Below are 18,519 nucleotides of genomic sequence, written 5' to 3'. Positions count from 1 at the left end.
CCAGGTCAGTGGATGAGGGTCTCATCTCAAAATTCATCTGGAATCTTGCCCTTGGGCTGAAGAAAGTAAAGAGAAAGAATTGGGATGTCAGCAGAGCCAGCAGCCGTTGAGTTTCAACCCCAGGGCACCTGACTTCTGTCCGCCTTCACCTTCCTGAAACCCTAGAGGTCTATTTCTTCTTATCTCTGAATTCTCAGAATTGACTTTTTAATGAGTAAAGAATTTTTTAGTTCTGGTATAGTCCAGTCATTGTACTGAAAGCACCTGTAGTGGGGGAGGATAGATGACCTCCCTTAGGACCAAACTGGAGACACTTGACCACACAACGTCACAGCTAAATCTATGCTACAAGAGCACGCCTTCAAGTTTACCAACATGTATGTACCAGAATGAGCAGATGCCACAGCATGTAATGCTGAAAAAGAAGCGAAAAGGTAAATGCCTATCAATAATAGCTTATGGCTTCCTGGAATTCAATTGTTTAATATATTGATCTTAGAAAGAATAATGTAGCTTCACATATACTGAGAGGAAAGGCTGGTACTAATAATAAACAAAAGAAGTTTCAAAACAGTATATAAGATAGGAAACCTGTATTTTATAATACATGGAAAGGTATTAGTATGAAATTAGGGAATTTCTCACAACTAAACGTTTGTAAGAAAAAAATAGATGTAAAATAATTACCTTCAAGTTCCCATTAATCACCCCTCTACTCCTCCCAGCTCCCTCCTATGCGCATGCAAACCCAGCACTCACTTCTGATTCCACTAGAGGTTCACCTCAGGTGGGGTGGAGGACGCCTGCATGATGTCCTGCTGCTCCTGGGAGAGGGTGTGCATGGAGCTGGAGGTGGGCGTAGGCGCTGGGATGGAGAACACACTCTCGGTCTCACTGGGGCTGGCGTCCCTCACAAACAGCTCGTCATTCACGATGCACAGACTGAAGGAAAAATGGGCCCTCAGACTACGCCTGGATGGACACCCACACCCCCAATATTGACTCTGCTCCCACTGGCACTCAGCAACCAGATTCCTTCCACGCCCCTCCTGTGTCTGTCTCCCGGGTTCCTTGGCTGGTACCTCTGCCCCTCCCCACAGAGCCCACCTTTGGAGAGACTGTCCACCACCTTCACTCGATTTATAGGTTTATCCCCAACCCACGGGCAATTTCGCATTTACCCTTTACCACAGCCCAAGGGGTGGACGCTCTGATCCCCATTCTCGGAAGAAGACACTGAGTCACAGAGAGGTCATGTGACTTGACCAAGGTCACACAGCGAGTGAGTGTTGGGTCAAGGAGAGAACGCATAGGCCGATTCCAGAGCCCATGCTCTTCTTAACCACTAGGCTAGACTGCTCCTGGGATCTCCCTGCTGGCTTTCCACAATACCGAGTAAACCTAAGGTCTGCGCCACCACATTCCCACGCCCCTGAGCGCAGGCGGGGATGGGCATTCCCGCTCACAACAGGGCTCTCACCTGGAGTAGCTGGCAGGGGTAGCGATGAAGGTCCGGGTGAAGGCACGCACACAGCCCTGAGAACTTCCTTCCACTTCAACAGCAAACAAACAACAGTACCCCTTAGAGCCACACGTGCTGTACACGCTCACACGGCGGTCCCCAGTCAGGCTGTGACTTCACACTCATGCTGAGAGGGCATTTGTTCACGGGGGCCAGCGTGTCGGGAATCGGGTGGGCAACTATAGGAGCAGTCTGCGCCCAGTGACAGGGCCCCTGACAACCACTACACAGGTTCACGGGATGCGTTTTTCACAGCCGCCCAAGAGGTGGATACTACTACCCCATTTTGCAAATGAGGAAACTGAGAGGTTAAGTAACGGCCCAGGTTCTCAGAGTGAGTATCTGGGATGAGAGCCACCAAACTCCACAGCCTGTGTCCCCAACGCCCAGGGTGTTCAGGGCAGACAGGCATGGACACAGCTCAGACCTGGATTGTCTGTGGGAAGCCTGAGGGCTGGAGAACACAGTGGGGAAGGGGAGGGGAGGGGAGGGGAAGGGGACGGAAGGGGTCAGGGAAGCTGGGTGGTTCTGGGAGTGAGCCTGGCCAGGGGGAGGCAGCAGTGGGGCATCTGGGGTGGGGATCTACACACACTCACCTTCCTTGAACACCCCGCTGACGGAGAAGCAGAGCATCGTTTCCTGAAAGGGAAGAGCCCAGGCGCCCAGTCACCACCTGCACCTCCTACCCACCTGCGGCTTCCTGGGCCCGCCCGAGGGAGGAAGCAGGCGCTCACCGTCTGGGACCACGTGTCCACCACGAAGGAGCTTAAGTCATGCTGAGTCTTGGGCAACACACAGAGGGTGTGCACAATGACACGATTTGTGTGCTTCAGCAGCTGGACCCGCAGGTCTGTGAGGGGAGGGGAAGCGAGCGAAGGTCAGGGGCTGCCACGCCCTGGGCCCTATGATTGACCCCTTCACCGCCCTTTCCCACCCAGTCTTCCCATCACACACTCACGGGGGTCCGTGAGCTTCTTCATATTCCGGCTGTCCTTGAAGTACTCGCACAAGCTGCTTCTAGGAGACAAAGAGCAACAGTGGGTGGTGGGTGTTTGCAGGAGCTGGCCTGTGTCTGCTGGGGAGGCACACGGCCCAGGAGCAGAGCCTGTGCTGTGATACTCACGGGGCTGGGTCCTCGGGGTGGAAGGGAATGGTCAGGGAGAAGCAGGCCTGCTCGTGATAAGCACCCACGAGACCCTGTCGGTCTCCACAGTCATGGATCAAGTAGTACCTGAGGGGGAGCAATGAGGACAGTCTATCTCTGTGGTCTGGACCTCAAATGAGACTTGGAAACTCCCCTGAGCAGACCTGTGCTTAGGTGGCCTCACCTGTCCTCGCCCTCTCCCCCTTGCTCAGCTTCCCAGAGGTACTTACTGCTGCAGGAATTGCAGGACTAGGCTCTTCAGCTCATCGCATCCAAAGTAGCTGCCCTGGAATCAAAAGGCATTTGAGACTATGCAGTGGATAAAGCCTCCCTGCAACACCCCAAATGTCGTTTGATCCTCTTCCTCACCTTGCAGGGCTTTAATACGCAGGGAGTGTCAACGTCAACAGTAACTGGTGACGGTAACTCCTGGCCATCCTGGAAAAGGGAAGAGGAAGTCAGGAGTGGAGACCAGGGGAGTGGCCCTGGATGATCCGGGAAAAGGATGGGCCCAGGAGGGTGAGGGTCAGAGGTCAGGTGTGAAAGGGCCCTGGAAATTCCATGGGAAAGCTTACACTGGATGTCTTCATCATGAGGTCCTGGAAGTCTCTAGTGTTATATTCAACTTGTGTGTGTGCGTGTGTGTATTTATGGGTATTTTTCCAGCAAGTCTATCCATGTCATTTTCAGGAGTCCATGCCCCCCAAAATGGTTAAGGTTCTGATGCTAATATGTGATCTAGGCAAGACCCAAAGGGCTTGAGGGCAGGTGCAGAGATCACCGACATTCATAAGAGACAATGATTTACGTAGGCACTTACTAGGCGTAATAACTTCGGGAAACGATCTCTGATGGCCCTGTCCAAAACCAAAAATAGAGAAGAGATGGTTGATAGTTCAAGGTTGCAATGCTTCCTTTGAGTGAAAACAGTCATACCATAAACAGAGATCAGTGTGTTCTGGCCCATCCAGCAGCGCCCTTTGCCCACCTCTGCTTCTGATTTTAAGGGTTTTCGGTCCACTTCCCTGTTGAGCACTGAGCATCTGTCAGCTTACTGTCTGAAAGGCACTGTCTCCTCATCTCTCTCAATACCTTCACTTTAATATTCCTTCCCTCCCTCCCTTCCTCTCCTTCGCCTGGGTAGCTTCCACCCAGGCTACCCGCACTCCCTTCTCCAGTGCCACAGGGAGCAGCATTTCAAACCCATACTGCAGGGCTTCCTTCTCCTCCCTTCCTTCCTCCAGGGCCCCACTGAAGGCTGTGGGGAGAAGAGGGAATGGGGTGGGAGCCCGGGGCTCTGCTACCTCACTGGGGGTCCAGCACTCTGGCAAGACCCGGACACCCCCCAGGGATGGCCCAGGATGCTGGGCCAGGGAGGTGAGTGAGGTGGGGCTCAGGGAGGGAGATGGAGGGGATGAAGGCAGAAAGGGAGTGAAGGTAGGAGGGGAGAGATGAGAGAGACATAGGGGCACAGAGACAAGGGAGAGAGAGAAAACAAAGGGAAGGGAAAGGAGCTCTCCCGTGGTCGGGGTCAGGGAAGAAGAGAGAAGAAAGGGGAAACGGCGCCCCTGTTGCGGCTCTTCACCTGCCCCAGAATCGCCCAGACACACCAGGTAGGAATGGAAAATATGCCCATGTTGGGCTGGGGCCCCACTGGATGCTGGTTGAAACTTTGTCACCTGTGTGAGTTCAGCCAGACTTGGGCATGGGAACCAGGGCCGCCATGGGGGCACATCTCCCCCAGAATGAGGAAAGGGTCAGGTCCCAGCTCAGTATGGGGCTGAGGATCCGTGGCCCACTCTTATGATCACCGTCTTCTCTCCTGATGACCCCTGCACCTGTCTGAGTTCGTTCTTTATCTGAGGAACCGTACCTGTCTCAGGCTGCCCAGGGCTCCTGTGAAGGACCAGATGGGATGACGTGACGTGTGCAGGGAGGGATGGAAAGTGCCCCTGAGAGCCCTGTCCTTCTGTCTCCTCTACCACCTCTGCCCTCTGCCTTCCACTCCTGCCTCAGGAAGCCCTCTGATCACTGGCGGGGGCCCACGTCTGGCCCCTTGACTCAAGGAGCCCTGCTTTTTCCCAAGGAGGGTCCAGCTCCTGGCATTGGGCCAGCAGAATGGATGTCATGACAGCAGCCACCCACGGCCTCAGCCCTCAGCATGGCGCAGGAAAGCCCCCATGTCAACCTGGGAGACGAGGGGGGACCCCTTTGGAGGAAGGGGAAGAGGGCCCCTCTCAGAACGGGGGAGGCAAACGCCATCTCAGCACGAAGAAGGAAGGCTTCTCTCAGCAAGAGGCCCTGGACTGGAGGACCCTTCTCAGTCCAGGGCGCCAGCATCTGGATCAAGGCTGGTCGCTCCTGGTCCTGGTGAGGAGGAGAAGCCCTGCTTCCTGCGGCACACTCTTGGGAGGCCTTGGCGGAACATAGCTGGGCGCAGAGAGCTGGAAACAGACCCCAGAGCCCCTGCAGAGGTGAGCAGGTCAGGGGAAGGAAACTCCTCACCGGTGATAGGCACAGAGAGAGCAGAAGGTGGGGCCTCTGATCCTCCCAGAAGACCAGGGCTGCCACCTTTGGCAAAGGGGCACTGTCACAGATAGTCTAGGCTCCCACGGGTGAAGGTCACCAGGAAGGGTGACAGGGTGTTCACACTGACCTTACATAGGTGGACTGGTCGGGGAAGGTGCCACACAATGGGTTCCCTTGCAGCCACAGCTCTTCAAGCTTCAGCCCTTTAATCTTCCTCAACTCCCACAGATACTTCAGCTGAGAAATATGGGGCGGAAGAGGGAAAAGGAATCCCAGGGAAAGAGGGACATCCGGCTCTCTGCACCCCCAGCCCCCTCCCTCCCCCACAGGTACCTTCACCTGCCTCCTGTCATCACTCTGATGGCCACTAACACGCCCCCTCCCCACTCTCAACCCAACTTTGATCTGGCTCCCTCTTCTCACCTTATTTTTGGAGAGGTTCAGGATCTTGACCATGGGGGCCATCTGTATAATGTCAGACAGGCCATCCAGCTGGTACAGTTTGTTGCTGCTCAAGTTCAAGGACAACAGCTTAGGGGCAAGAAGAGGTAGAGTGAAGGTTACTGTCTAGGACCTTGGAGACAAATCTGCCCTCCACCCCATCTCTTCCACCCCCTACCCTAATACCAGCACTGGGCCTACAGCCTCACCTCAGGGAAATTCTTTTTGATGATCTGCAGGGTGGCAGCCATGCAGTTTCTTCGATTCAGAATTATATCAATATCATGGCCCACCAAGTCTTCAGGAAGGAGAGGGGAGGGAATCAGATGGCTGAGTGGGGTCTGGCGCCAGCACCAGCCCCTCCCACGTTACCATCCCTAAGTCTCCCTCCAAGAAGACCCCTCTGCCCTCGCCCACCCTAGAATTACTGCTGTCAGCCGTACCTGGGTCATTGCGGAGCCTCCGGAGGTCAAGAGCTTGCTGGGAGACATCAAATCGTTTGCTCAAGGTCAGCTGCGGAGAGAGAGATGGAGAGAGCCGCTCTGAGGCTGTGGTGGTGGCAGGGAAATCAGGGGCGAGGGGGACGGGGGGCTGGAGGAAGGAGAGGTGGGTCTGAGCGCTGGCACACAAAATGCCTTGAGTCTGCATTACTTTTAGTTGCTCCATTTCTTCTGGCTTCAACTTATCCCGCACAGAGTAGGGAGCAGCGGAGGGGCTGACAAACACAGGTATCTGCAGGAAGAAGAGGTGGGGTAAGCACCAGGAACTCTAGTTCCAAAGAAGACAACCAGCCCCTGGCCTGTACTCCTTCCTCAGGATGATGTACAGGTAATGCCCGCAACACACACCTTTCGGCTCTCCTCGTCACAAATCTTGTTGCTGACATCCATTAATGCAGAGGCAGTGCTAGCTTCTTGGACAAAGAACTCAGCCCCAGTGTGCATAAAGTGGAACTACAGGGATTGAATGCAACAGCAATAGTATCAGAAGCCAACAGACCCTGCTGAACCAGGTCTCTCTCTCCCCCTTCCCTGTGCCCACGCGTCTGGCTTCGGCATCCTCTCTTACGTCCACTGGAGTGAAGGGGACACTGCAATGGCTCTGGATTGAGTTCATTAGCCATGTCCTGTCATACTTTATCCTGGAAGGAATCTAAGGATGAAAAGAAGGGATGGGAGAGAGGACAGACAACAGGGAATTTAGGCTGGAGGACGAACCTTTTCCTGTTCTTTTCCGGCCTTCTACTGAGCTTGACAGGGTTTCTAAAGAAGGGACCACTGGCATGATTTCTTATGGGTGTGTGTAATATGGATTTCCTAAATACTCTTTCTCTCCAGTCAAGCTCTCTTCCAAATAATCAAGGTGTCAGAGATGATCTTCCTTTTACAAATTTCCAGGAGATCCTACCCAGTGCAGACACTGCTTGCCCCTCAGACAAGGTCTCCAGAGGCTCGACCCTCCATCTCCCACACTCAGCTTGCCAAACTGAGACCTCCAATGTGGAGTTGCTCCATATCCTTGGCAGTAGTTTCCATCTTTGCTCTGAGACAGGCTCCTCCGTTCTCCTCACAGTCAGCCTGTTCCCTTTACACTGCTTCTCTGAATCTGCCCTTAGATGAACAAGATTGTTAACTCCTGGTCATAAAAAGGACAGCTTACAAGCTGTCCCCAGTGAAATAAACCAGCATCTCAACATGAGCCCAACACAACTCTCCCTGACTTTTCTCTCCTGCACATTCCATACATTTTTCAGGATACTCACGGTGACCCTGAACCAGCTCCCTGGGGTTCCATCTTGTGTGTTCTCCCGCATTTCTCTCTCCAGAGGTTTTCTGTTTCCCCACACAGTCATATGCATGTGGCCTTCACTGTCCAATCTCACTGTCCTCTCGTTGCCTCGGATGGTACAGGGAGAGCTGCAGGGGGGATGTGGAGAGAAGGAGGGTGAGTGGCCATACGTGCTAAGAAAGTCTTCTGTACACCCTCGTCTCTTTGACACCAGCACTACAATTAGGATTGCTCAACCATTATTTCACTTCTAGCATGCTTCAGTTTTGCAGTGACAGAAGAAAAACAAGTCCACGGAGAGTGAGAGAGGTGCATAGTCCCAGGGGCTGCTGTGTACAAACCCTGCTGCCTGGTCACTTACTGTCTTACTTCGGGGTCCTCCTGGACATCCCTCTTCACCACGTTTCCATCATCCTCCTGGAGGTGTGAGGGCTGAGGCTCACCCCCACCGTGTTCATAATGACGGCTCCTCTTGCCAGAATTACCTGGGAAAGAACTACAACGTTTCTTTCTTCCTTGAGGTGGTCTACCACCATCACTGTATTCTGAAAAGAGGAACAAAAATACAGGTTTGAAGACACATCTCTGGTGCACTTACCACATACCATGTCTTAGGCTAACAGGATGGTAGGGCAGGCACAGTGCCAACCTGGCCTAAGGGACCAATCCCACAAACCTCAGAAAGGACACTCTTCTGCCTGTGCAGAGAGGACAGCCTTATCTGACAGATGGCACTATCAGGGGAAGAATCGAGGAGGAGCAGGATGAGGAAGAGGAGGACAAGGAGGAGAAAGAGGGAGGAGAAGGAGGAGGGAGGAGAGGGCAACTGCGTTGAAACTTTTAACACAGTGGAGCAGGACTGACAAGGAACCGAGGTGTATGCGTCCATGGGTTAGACTGGACACCAGTCATATATGTACCAGGAAGGCACCCGAATCTTGCCTTCTCTCAGGACTTTCCAACAACCACACCAATACCTCTCTCGTGCTTCCCAAATCCAATCAGCCACCACACCGATTCCACTAACAACCAGCAAGCTAGCTGGACTTCCTTTGCCAGTGCACTAGGAGCTTTAATGTCACGTGGCACTGATGTCACAGCCTCCTGAACTGTCTCCCTCCCTCCAGCCTTGCCCTGAACAATACTCTGTTTGCAAGAGCCAGGGTGAGCTCTCTTTTGGGCCAGCCTGAAATGCCTTTCAGCTCAGCAGGCAGCTCTTCCTCACTTCAGCTCTTCTATAACAAGGGTGTGAATGATAACCTGGAATGATGTGTCAGCCACCATTTCCAAGTGTTTAGGGATTCTTCTTTTTGCTTTCTATTACTGGTTTCTAATTTGATTCCATCGTGGCCAGGGAACACACTCTGGGACATTTCAATTCTTCTTCTTCTTTTTTTTAAATAATTTAATTTCTTTATTTATGTCTGCGTTGCGCCTTCGTTGCTGCACACAGGCTTTCTCTACTTGCGGCTAGTGGGGGCTACTCTTCGCTGTGGTGCACGGGCTTCTCGTCGCGGCGGCTTCTCTTGTTGTGGAGTTTGGGCTCTAGGCACGTGGGCTTCAGTAGTTGTGGCACGCGGGCTCAGTAGTTGTGGCTCGAGGGCTCTAGAGCGCAGGCTCAGTAGTTGAGGCGCACGGGCTCAGCTGCTCCGCGGCATGTGGGATCTTCCTGACCAGGGCTCGAACCTGCGTCCCCTGCACTGACAGGCGGATTCTTAACCACTGCACCACCAGGGAAGTCCCTCAGTTCTTGTTGAATTTACTGAGGCTTGTCTGATGGTCGAGGAGATGGTCTAACTTGGTGAATGTTACAGAGACCCTCGGGGAAAAACCTGTACTCTGCTGTTGGTGGGCGGACTGTTCTATTTATGTCATGAAGATCTCGTTAGTTTCCTGTGTTATTCAGGTCTCCTATATCCTTGCTGATTTTCTCTCTGGTAATTCTGTCACTTGCTAAGAGGGAGGTGGGTGTGGAAGGCCCCCACTATAATTATAGATCTGGCTCTTTCTCCTTTCAGCTCCACCAGTTTTTGATTCATGTACTTTGAGGCTCTGTTGTTTGGTGCATACACATTTAGGATCTTTATGTCTCCCTGGTGTCCTGATCCTTTCATCATTCTGTAAGGCCTCTCTTTGGCTCTTGTTCATTTTCTTTGCTCTGACATCTACTGTATTGGATACTGAAGCCACAGGCACGCTTAGAAAGTGTCCTGGTTATACCTCACCTTTCATTCACTCCTAGGAGTTGTGTTGTTGTTCACCCCTCCGCCCACAAATTCTCCCCTCCAACATATCTAATTCACCATGGGAAAAGATTTGGAAGTTTTTCGGCACCTGCAGAAATAAGATCGTGTCAATTCTCTTCCCCATAGGTGGATTCACTAAGGGTATTTTATTTTTAACACATTCCACTGAAACAGGGAACCAGCAGATTATCATACCAGTGGCTTGTGGGGAGGGAGGATTATGGTAATTACACTGTTAGAAACCAGCTTCCTTTGGGTTGTAATACTTAAGGCTCTCTAGGTTTGTGGGCTGTGCCTTTTGTACATTAACTATTCCATGTTGTCTCAGGGCACGCTTACGAGTAAAGATCCGTCCAGGGCTGATCACTCCACGATGGAGTGATTACGACCAGGCCTCAGATGAACTCCTCTGAGGAGCCGTTGCTTTCCCTGTGTGGCCCGCTGTCAGGGCAGTCCTGCTACTCACAACCTTGGGACTTTCCCTGTGTGGCACTGGAAGTGAAAGTAAACACAGATAGGGCATTGGACCCACAAACGCCACTTGCTCGGTCCCCAAACCTCGGAGGGGGCCTGGCGTGCTCTCTTTCTCCCACACTCCACATCCAACTGGTCAGGAAATTCTCTCGGCCCCTCTCTCAAAGTATGTCCAGAAGCCAGCCACTTCTCACCACCTCCATTACCACCACCCTGGCCAAGATACCAACATCTATCTCCTGGACTGTACTGCTGTCCAGCTGGCCCCTCTGCTTTCATCCTGGCTCCCTTACCTGTCTGCTTTCAACCCAGCAGCAGAGCGCAAGTCAAATCATTTCACTCCTCTGCTCAACACCACATAACAATGGTTTGAAGCCCACCAACATGTTCAAAAGCCAGGAGTTCATAATGATACTCATCAACAATAGCAACAACAAAGAGGAACCTTATTGGTGACCTTTGGAGAATGCCAGGCAACCAACTCGTTTTCAGGAAAATCCAGCAATGAAAGGGAAAAATTCACATTTTAAAGGGAGCAGTAAGGGCATGTGGTCTATGTATGGTGTATAGGAAGAGTCAGAGTCATTTGCAAGAACCCACATTCCTTCAGAAATAACGTTGCCAAGGGGAAAGCGTAGAAGGGGGCCAGCTAACAAATACCGCAGTCCCCCGGCTGACCAACTATGTCGGGTGCCTAAACAGGGCTAGAGACCTCCCTCATCAAGGTGATTCAGACACAAGCAATCTCACACATCGCCTTGTCAAGTACTTGATAGAATAATCCAGTGAAGCCTTGTGGTCCTGGGATTTACTTTGCTGGGAGATATTTGAGAACTGATTAAATCTCCTTCCTCATTAATCGATCTGTTCATATTATGTATTTCTTTACGATTCAGTCTTGCTAGATTGTCTGTTTGGGGGACTTTATCCATTTCTTCTAGGTTTTCCAATTTGTTGGCATACAATTATTCACAGTATTCGCTAATAATCCTTTTAATTTCTGTAGCATCAGTTGTAATGTCCCTCTTTCATTTCTGATTTTAATTATTTGAGTGTCTTCTATTTTTTTTTCTTAGTGAGTCTAACTAAGGCGTTTGTCAATTTTGTGTAGCTTTAACAAAAAGCCAACTCTTAGTTTCATTTACTTTTCTTCTATTGTTGTTCTATTTCTTCTCTATTTCATTTATCTCTGCTCTTATATATCTCCTTCCTTCTGCTAGTTTTGGCTTTAGTTTATTCTTCTGTTTCTAATTTCTTGAGGTGTAAAGTTACGTTGTTGATTTGAGATCTTTTGTCTTTTCAATGTACACATTTAAAGCTATAAACTTCCTTCTTAGTACACCTTTGCTGCATCCCATAAGTTTTGGTATGATGGACTTTCATTTTAATTTGTCTCAAAGCAGTTTCTAATTTCCTTTGTGACTTCTTCTTTGACCCATTCATTCTTTATGAGTGTGTATGGAGACTCCAAAAAAAATGAAAACTACAACTCCCATATGACCCAACAATCCCACTTCTGGGTATATATCCAAAAGAACTCAAAGTAGAATCTTGAGGAGGTACTTGCACATCTATGTTCATAGCAGCACTATTCACAACAGCCAAGAAGTAGAAACAATTAAAATGCCCATCAATGGATAAATGGATGAAGAAATTGTGGTATGTATATATATATATATATATATACAATGGAATATTATTCAGCCTTTTAAAGGAAGGAAATTCTGTCATATGCTACAGCATGGATGAACCTTGAGAACATTACGCTAAATGAAATAAGCCAGTCACGAGAAGACAAATACTGTATGATTCCACTTGCATAAGCTTTCTAGGGACTTCCCTGGTGTTCCCGTGGGTAAGACTCCATGCTCCCATTGCAGGGGGCCCATGTTCAATCCCTGGTCGGGGAACTAGATCCTGCAAGCATGCTGCAACTGAGAGTCCGCATGCCACAGCTAAGAAGCCTGCATGCCACAACTGAGTCCACATGCTGCAACTAAGAAGTCTGCATGCCGAAACTAGAGATCCCGCATGCTGCAACAAACAGCCGGCACAGCCAAAATAATAAATAAATAAATAATTTTTTTAAAAAAAGTTGGGAAAACTATAGTAAACAGAGTCCATGGGTTTAAAAAGAAAAGGTATCTAAAGTAGTCAGATTCATAGAAGCAGACAGTAGAATGGGGTTACCAGGGACTGGGGGGAAGGGACAAAGGGGAATTGCTGTTTAATGTGTAGAGTTTCAGAATTGAAAGACGAAAAAGTTCTGAAGATTGGTTTCACAACAATGTGAATCAACTTAACAGTACTGAACTGTACACTTAAAAATGGTTATGATGGTAAATTTTATGTTACGCATTTTTACCATAATTTTTAAACCTGTACATTAGAGTGTGATTACTCAAAAGGAAATATTAAGAAAAGTTTTTGTTTGGATATGTAAATACAAACGTAAAGAAGTCAACATAAAGAACACGTGAGAATGTCAACTGTGCTTATGAGTAGGTGTTTGGAATGCACAAGAGGTATACTTTCATGTCCCTGCTCTACTTGTATAAAAGGCTGGGTCAGGGTTTTGCCACGGGCTTGGGGGGAAGCACTATTGCTACTGACTCATTACCTAGCATAATAGAAACAATTACTGATAATCAGATCTACCTGTCTTCTCTCTGATTATTAAGCTACATCACTTTGGACAATTCACCCGACTTCTCCTGATCTCAAATTACTTACATGTAAAAATCAGGGATTAGAGCTAACCACCACCTCAGTCAAGATATAAAGCATGTACCACACTCCAAATGGTTCCCAGTTAATCTTTCCATCTCCCAGCTCCATATAAACCTTGATCTGCTCACAGTCCCTATATATTCGTTTTGCCTGCTGCAGAATTTCTTGTAAACGGAATCATACATACTGCACACCTTTGTGTCTGGCTTTTTAAAGTCAGCATCATGTTTTTGAAATCCGTTTATGTTCCTGCCTTTTTTATTGCTGAGTAATATCCCACAGTATGGGTTGTAGTTCTCCACCTCGTTTACACAGTAGAGCCCCTTGGGGAGTTTGAGAATGCCACCAGCTCCAAGCTATACCCACAGTAATTAAAGCAGAATTGGGTTGAGACCCAGGCACCCACATTTTCTAAATTCTCCACGTGACTGCAGTGTGCTACCACAGTTGAAAGCTACTGTATTAAAGTATCAGCTTTGGGTTTATGCCTGCCAGAGACCCTAGGAATGGATGCCACCTCATTTTGCTGGCTTTCCACTCTGTTGTTTTAGGGACCTAGTGATTCCATTAGCTTAAATTAGAGATTGGCAGACTACAGCCCATGGGCCAAACCTGGCCTGTGGCCTGTTTTTCTAGGGCCTGCAAGCTAAGAATGGTTGTTACATATTTAAATGGTTACAAAAATAATATTTCTTGACACGTGAAAATTATTTGAAATCCACACGCCAATGTCCACATGCAAAGTTTTATTGGAACACAGCCATACTTGTCTCTGGAGCCTTCCGCTCTACAACAGCAGAGCTGAGTAGTTACGAAAGAGACAAACTGGCCCACAAAGCCTCAAATATTTGTCACCTGGCCCTTTCCAGGGAGTTTGCTGAGCTCTGGCTTAGAGCAAGTGTCCTTAAAGCAAATGCACAGTAACTGTGGTAAATGGCTGATGGTCCCTTTGGCTAAGCCTGGGAAGAAGATTTACTGCAGTAACTTGCGGCTTCACCATAGGGTCCTTCCTCAGTAGTCCACTCATTCATGGTGTTCTGGCTCAAGTGTGGGAACTGAGTTAGGGACTACCATTTGCCATCAAGATAGGTCAAGTCACCAGACCTAGAGCTTGATTTCTTTATTTTTATGTTCTTATATGTTATTACAAATATTTATTTATATTTTATTTATTTTTACACTGATCAAATGCAACTTTGGAGTATGTCAGATATTTCAAGATCCAAGGGATCTGTTGATCAATTAGCCACATTCAGAGGTTGCTACAGGTCAAACCAATGTGACTACCCTTCCATCCTTGCTGTTTATTAGGTAAACAGCACTCACCTTGAGGCAGGAGATTAAGTGCTCCTACTGGGCCTGCAACACCAGAACCCCAACATCTCCACTCAAATGAGGGTGACCGTGTCAATGGCAGAATCTCCCATCTCATCTGTGGCCTACACAAGTCAGCCACTTCAGAACACTTCACAGATGAAGATGCCCTCCACACTAATGTGTTTCTCAATGCTGTGGGGGAAAGGAGTGTCCTCTGGGTCCCAAACAGCAGCTGCCTGGTCCACCAACACATTGACTTCAAAGGCATTTCAATTCAAGTGACCACAGGTGGTAACTCTTGAAACCGAGTCCCCCTAAAACCGAGTTCCCTTGCCAGGTTGATGATTAACTTCTCTATCCAAAACTTTATTCCCTCTCTTGTCCCACTCAGGATCCCCTCAGGATTGAGGAGTATCAAAGAAAAGGGGGGACTGACACTGAACAGAACCCTTCAGGGCCCTCCTGGGTACAAAAGCCCTGCTGTGTTCCCTGTTTCTTGTCTGTAGAAAAAGGCTTTGGCCTCCTAGGCCTTCCCTGAGTTCCAAAGAACAGACTCAAGCAGTTACTAATTAGGGAAGTGAGGAAATGCAGAAACAAAGGAAAAGCAGTCAAAGAAACGAAATTGAGTTATTTGTAGAGAGGTGGATGGACACAGAGTCTGTCATACAGAGTGAAGTTAAGTCAGAAAGAGGAAAACAAATACCGTATGCTAACACATATATAGGGAATCTAAAAAGAAATGGTCATGAAGAACCTAGGGACAAGACGGGAATAAAGACATAGACCTACTAGAGAATGGACTTGAGGGTACGGGGAGGGGGAAGGGTAAGCTGGGACGAAGTGAGAGAGTGGCACGGACATATATACACTACCAAACATAAAACAGAGAGCTAGTGGGAAGCAGCCGAACAGCACAGGGAGATCAGCTCGGTGCCTGGTGACCACCAAGAGGGGTGGGATAGGGAGGGTGGGAAGGAGGGAGACACAAGAGGGAAGAGATATGGGGACATATGTATATATATAGCTGATACACTTTGTTAGAAAGCAGAAACTAACACACCATTGTAAAGCAATTATACTCCAATAAAGATGTTAAAAAAAAATCTATCCAATTGTTGGGTTTGGGGCCAATTACCTGTGTCTAGTACTTTTGGGTTATCTTGGTATACTCACAATGAAAATATTATTTTCTATTTCGTGCAATTATTTTGTGTATATTAGTCTTACATCCAATAAACTGGTTAATCACTATTATTATAATTTTCCACAGAGCCTCTTGAGTTTTATATGAAGACAATTATACTCACAGTTTTGTTCCCTTTCACTTTTACACATGTATTAATTAATGTATGTATGTATTTTGGCTTACTGCAATGCCTAGGAGACTCAGTAAGATGTTGAACAGAAGTGATTATATGAATCATCTTTGCCTCTTCTGAGTTTGAATGGAATGCTTTTAATGTCTCACTATTACGTACGGTGTTTGTTGTAGTTTTTGTAAAGTACACATTATCATTTTAAAGAAATATCTTTCTATTCCCAGTTAGCTAAGAGTTATTTTTGTGGTTGTTTAATCTTGATTGGTTGTTGAATGTTATTGCATGCATTTTTTTTTCTAGAATCTTTGTGATAATCATCCTTTTCTTGCTCCTTTACCTATTAATGTGTTGAACTACATTATGAATCTCCTAATGTTAAACCAACATTGCAAGTTTGGTATAAGCACAACTTTGCCCTGCTGTATTATCTGTTTTAGCCATTGCTGGATTAAGTTTGCCATTATCTTATTTCTATTTTTGGCATTTTTATAACTAATTAAGATTCACCAGTAATTTTGCCTTCTCATGCATGCTTTGTCAAGAATAAGCTTAATATTAATATTTTCTGTTTCCCCAATATAAAGTTCTTTTTTCTAGAATTTACCCATTTAGTATTAATTTTCAAATTATCAGCATATCTTTTTCATAATATTATCTTTTAAATCTTTACTGTCAGTATAAGCAAGACACCTTCTTCGAAAGTGGCTTATCTGTGCCTTCTAATTTTCTTGACCCATACTGCCAAAGCTTTCCTTATTTTTTTATATTTTGAAAGCACTAACATCTAGCATTTTTACTCAACTCTTCCATATCTGTTATCGATTTCATTAACTTTGGCTCTGACTTTTATTATTTTTTTCTTGCCAATATGGAAATGCATGAGATGATTTGTAACAAGTATGCGACAAATCCACAGTCTTTTCATCTACCGTCATGTTTTCTTTTATAATTGCTATCCTCGAATAGCACGGATATCCAAATATCCAGTACATTTAATTGCTTGGAAAAGACCTGTGGCTTACCAATGTGGGGGGTTTAATTAAATCCATTGTTGGAATATCAGATGATTAAGGGAGATGGAACTGCAGCATTGAAGCAAAGGAACTGCTATGATAAGTACGTATGAACTTCATTGGAGAGGAGAGCATACAATATAGAAAGGAGTAGGAACAGAAAGAGCACGGACTTTGAAATCATATATCCAGAATGTGCTCTGTCACTTACTGCGTATGTGATTTTAGGCGAGTATTTTACCTCTCTGAGCCTCAATTTCATCATGCGGTAGTGCTGTTTGCCATGGGTTTCCATTTGTCCCTGTTCCCGGGACCTGGAAGAGCTGTACTTCTTGACCTCCTTTGTTTGGGCAGGGCTGTGTATGTGACTGGTTCTGGCTGATGGGTTGTGAGTGACATGTGCTATTTCTGGGCCAGAACATATGGTTGTTGGTTTGAGACCTTGCAGGGTCCTCTTCTCCTCAGGCACAGGGACTGACAACTCTCTAGATGATGGCTGCTCTGTCAGTTTGGGTCTCCAAGTCATTCCAGCAAGAATGGCTCAGACCCCCATAGTCCACCATCCCGTGAGGGGCATGCACCTGCCATGGACATGTAGTCGAAGTGAGGAATAAGCCCCTGAGATACGGGGACTGTCTATTACCACAGCATAATCTAGCCTATCTTGATTCTTGTATCTTATCTGTAAATTAAAATCACATCCTCTCAGGAGTTTTCTGAGGATTAAATGACAAACCTGGTATGACAAGGTTGCCACAGTGCTTGACATATAACAGGAACTCAGAAAATGGCAGCTATAATTATTAAATAATAATAACAAACTAGTTTTGGAAAAGTGTGGAAAATTGGTATAAAATGAGAGCTACTTCATCCACTCATCCTTACGGGTAAGTTGTATCGTCTTTTCAAGAGTGGGGCATTTTATTTTATTTTGAAGGCTTCCTAATGACTAGCACTTATGCATTTATTTCTTGCCATCATGATATCAGAAACATAAATTGAGGTTATATGTAAAGAATGAAAAAGTGGAAAGATTAAGCAAAAGAGAGAATGAGTAATGACATAAGATAAAATGAGTTAGCAATAAGTAGTTTCTTAATGAGAAGAACAGGTTATAATTATTAGTAAGCATACATTGTTCTTAGTAAACAAAGGTACAAGGTATTAATGCGGTAGAAGAGATTTAGTTTGAACAGGCTTTCCCAAAATGTTTTCTGAGGAACACTAGTACTTCCAGTGGTCTGTGGAAACATGTTCCATTCCCATATAGCTTGACGAAACTACCTGCTACAGATTGAATGTTTATGTACCAACCTAGTCTCCAAGGTGACAGTATTTGCAGGTAGAGTCTTTGGTAGGTGATTAGGTCATGAGGGAGGTGCCGTCATGAATGGGATTAGTGCCTTTATAAAAGAGCACCTAGAGAGCTCCCTTGCCCTTTCTGCCATGTGAGGACACAGCGTGAAGACAGCCCTTTATGAACCAGGAGGCAGGCTCTCACCAGACACTGAACCTGCTGGTGCCTTGATTTTGGACTTCACAGACTCCAGAACCGTGAAAAATAAATTTTTGTAATTTATAAGCCACCCGGTCCATGGTGTTCTACTACAGCAGCCTGAACAAGCTAAGACACTACCCTTCTCGTTGAGATTCAAGTGGCATATTATCTTAAAAATATGACAATATAGAAATCCTTTTTACCTTCATTTTTGTATGTCCCGTATTTCTTCAATGGATAAAACCATTTTTGTTGTTGCTGTCTCTCAGACATAGTGTCTTGTAGAACAAACCTGAAAGTGCTGAAATGAGAGGAAAGAAATGGCCATTATATAATAAAAAATATATATACCACCCCTTTAACCATCTCTCAAACAATATTTAAATCCCTCACAAATGTAAACACCATCTTTTTCTTGCTGCATTTTACTCATTAAGTACCATCTACGTGATTTTTATGAAATGTATCATCTATAATTTTACTTAACATGGTTTTCTT

General features: G+C 46.8%; 1 pseudogene; it reads right to left on the bottom strand.

Moving 5' to 3' along the window:
• Window positions 1-207: 207 nt before the first annotated feature.
• Window positions 208-7,937, bottom strand: LOC130706414 (nuclear RNA export factor 2-like; annotated as a pseudogene).
• Window positions 7,938-18,519: the final 10,582 nt, after the last annotated feature.

Source organism: Balaenoptera acutorostrata, chromosome X (genome assembly GCF_949987535.1).
Source record: "Balaenoptera acutorostrata chromosome X, mBalAcu1.1, whole genome shotgun sequence".
Lineage (NCBI taxonomy): Eukaryota > Metazoa > Chordata > Mammalia > Artiodactyla > Balaenopteridae > Balaenoptera > Balaenoptera acutorostrata.
The sequence above is the reverse complement of the archived record's forward strand: the minus strand, read 5'-3'. Positions and strand labels throughout refer to the sequence as shown.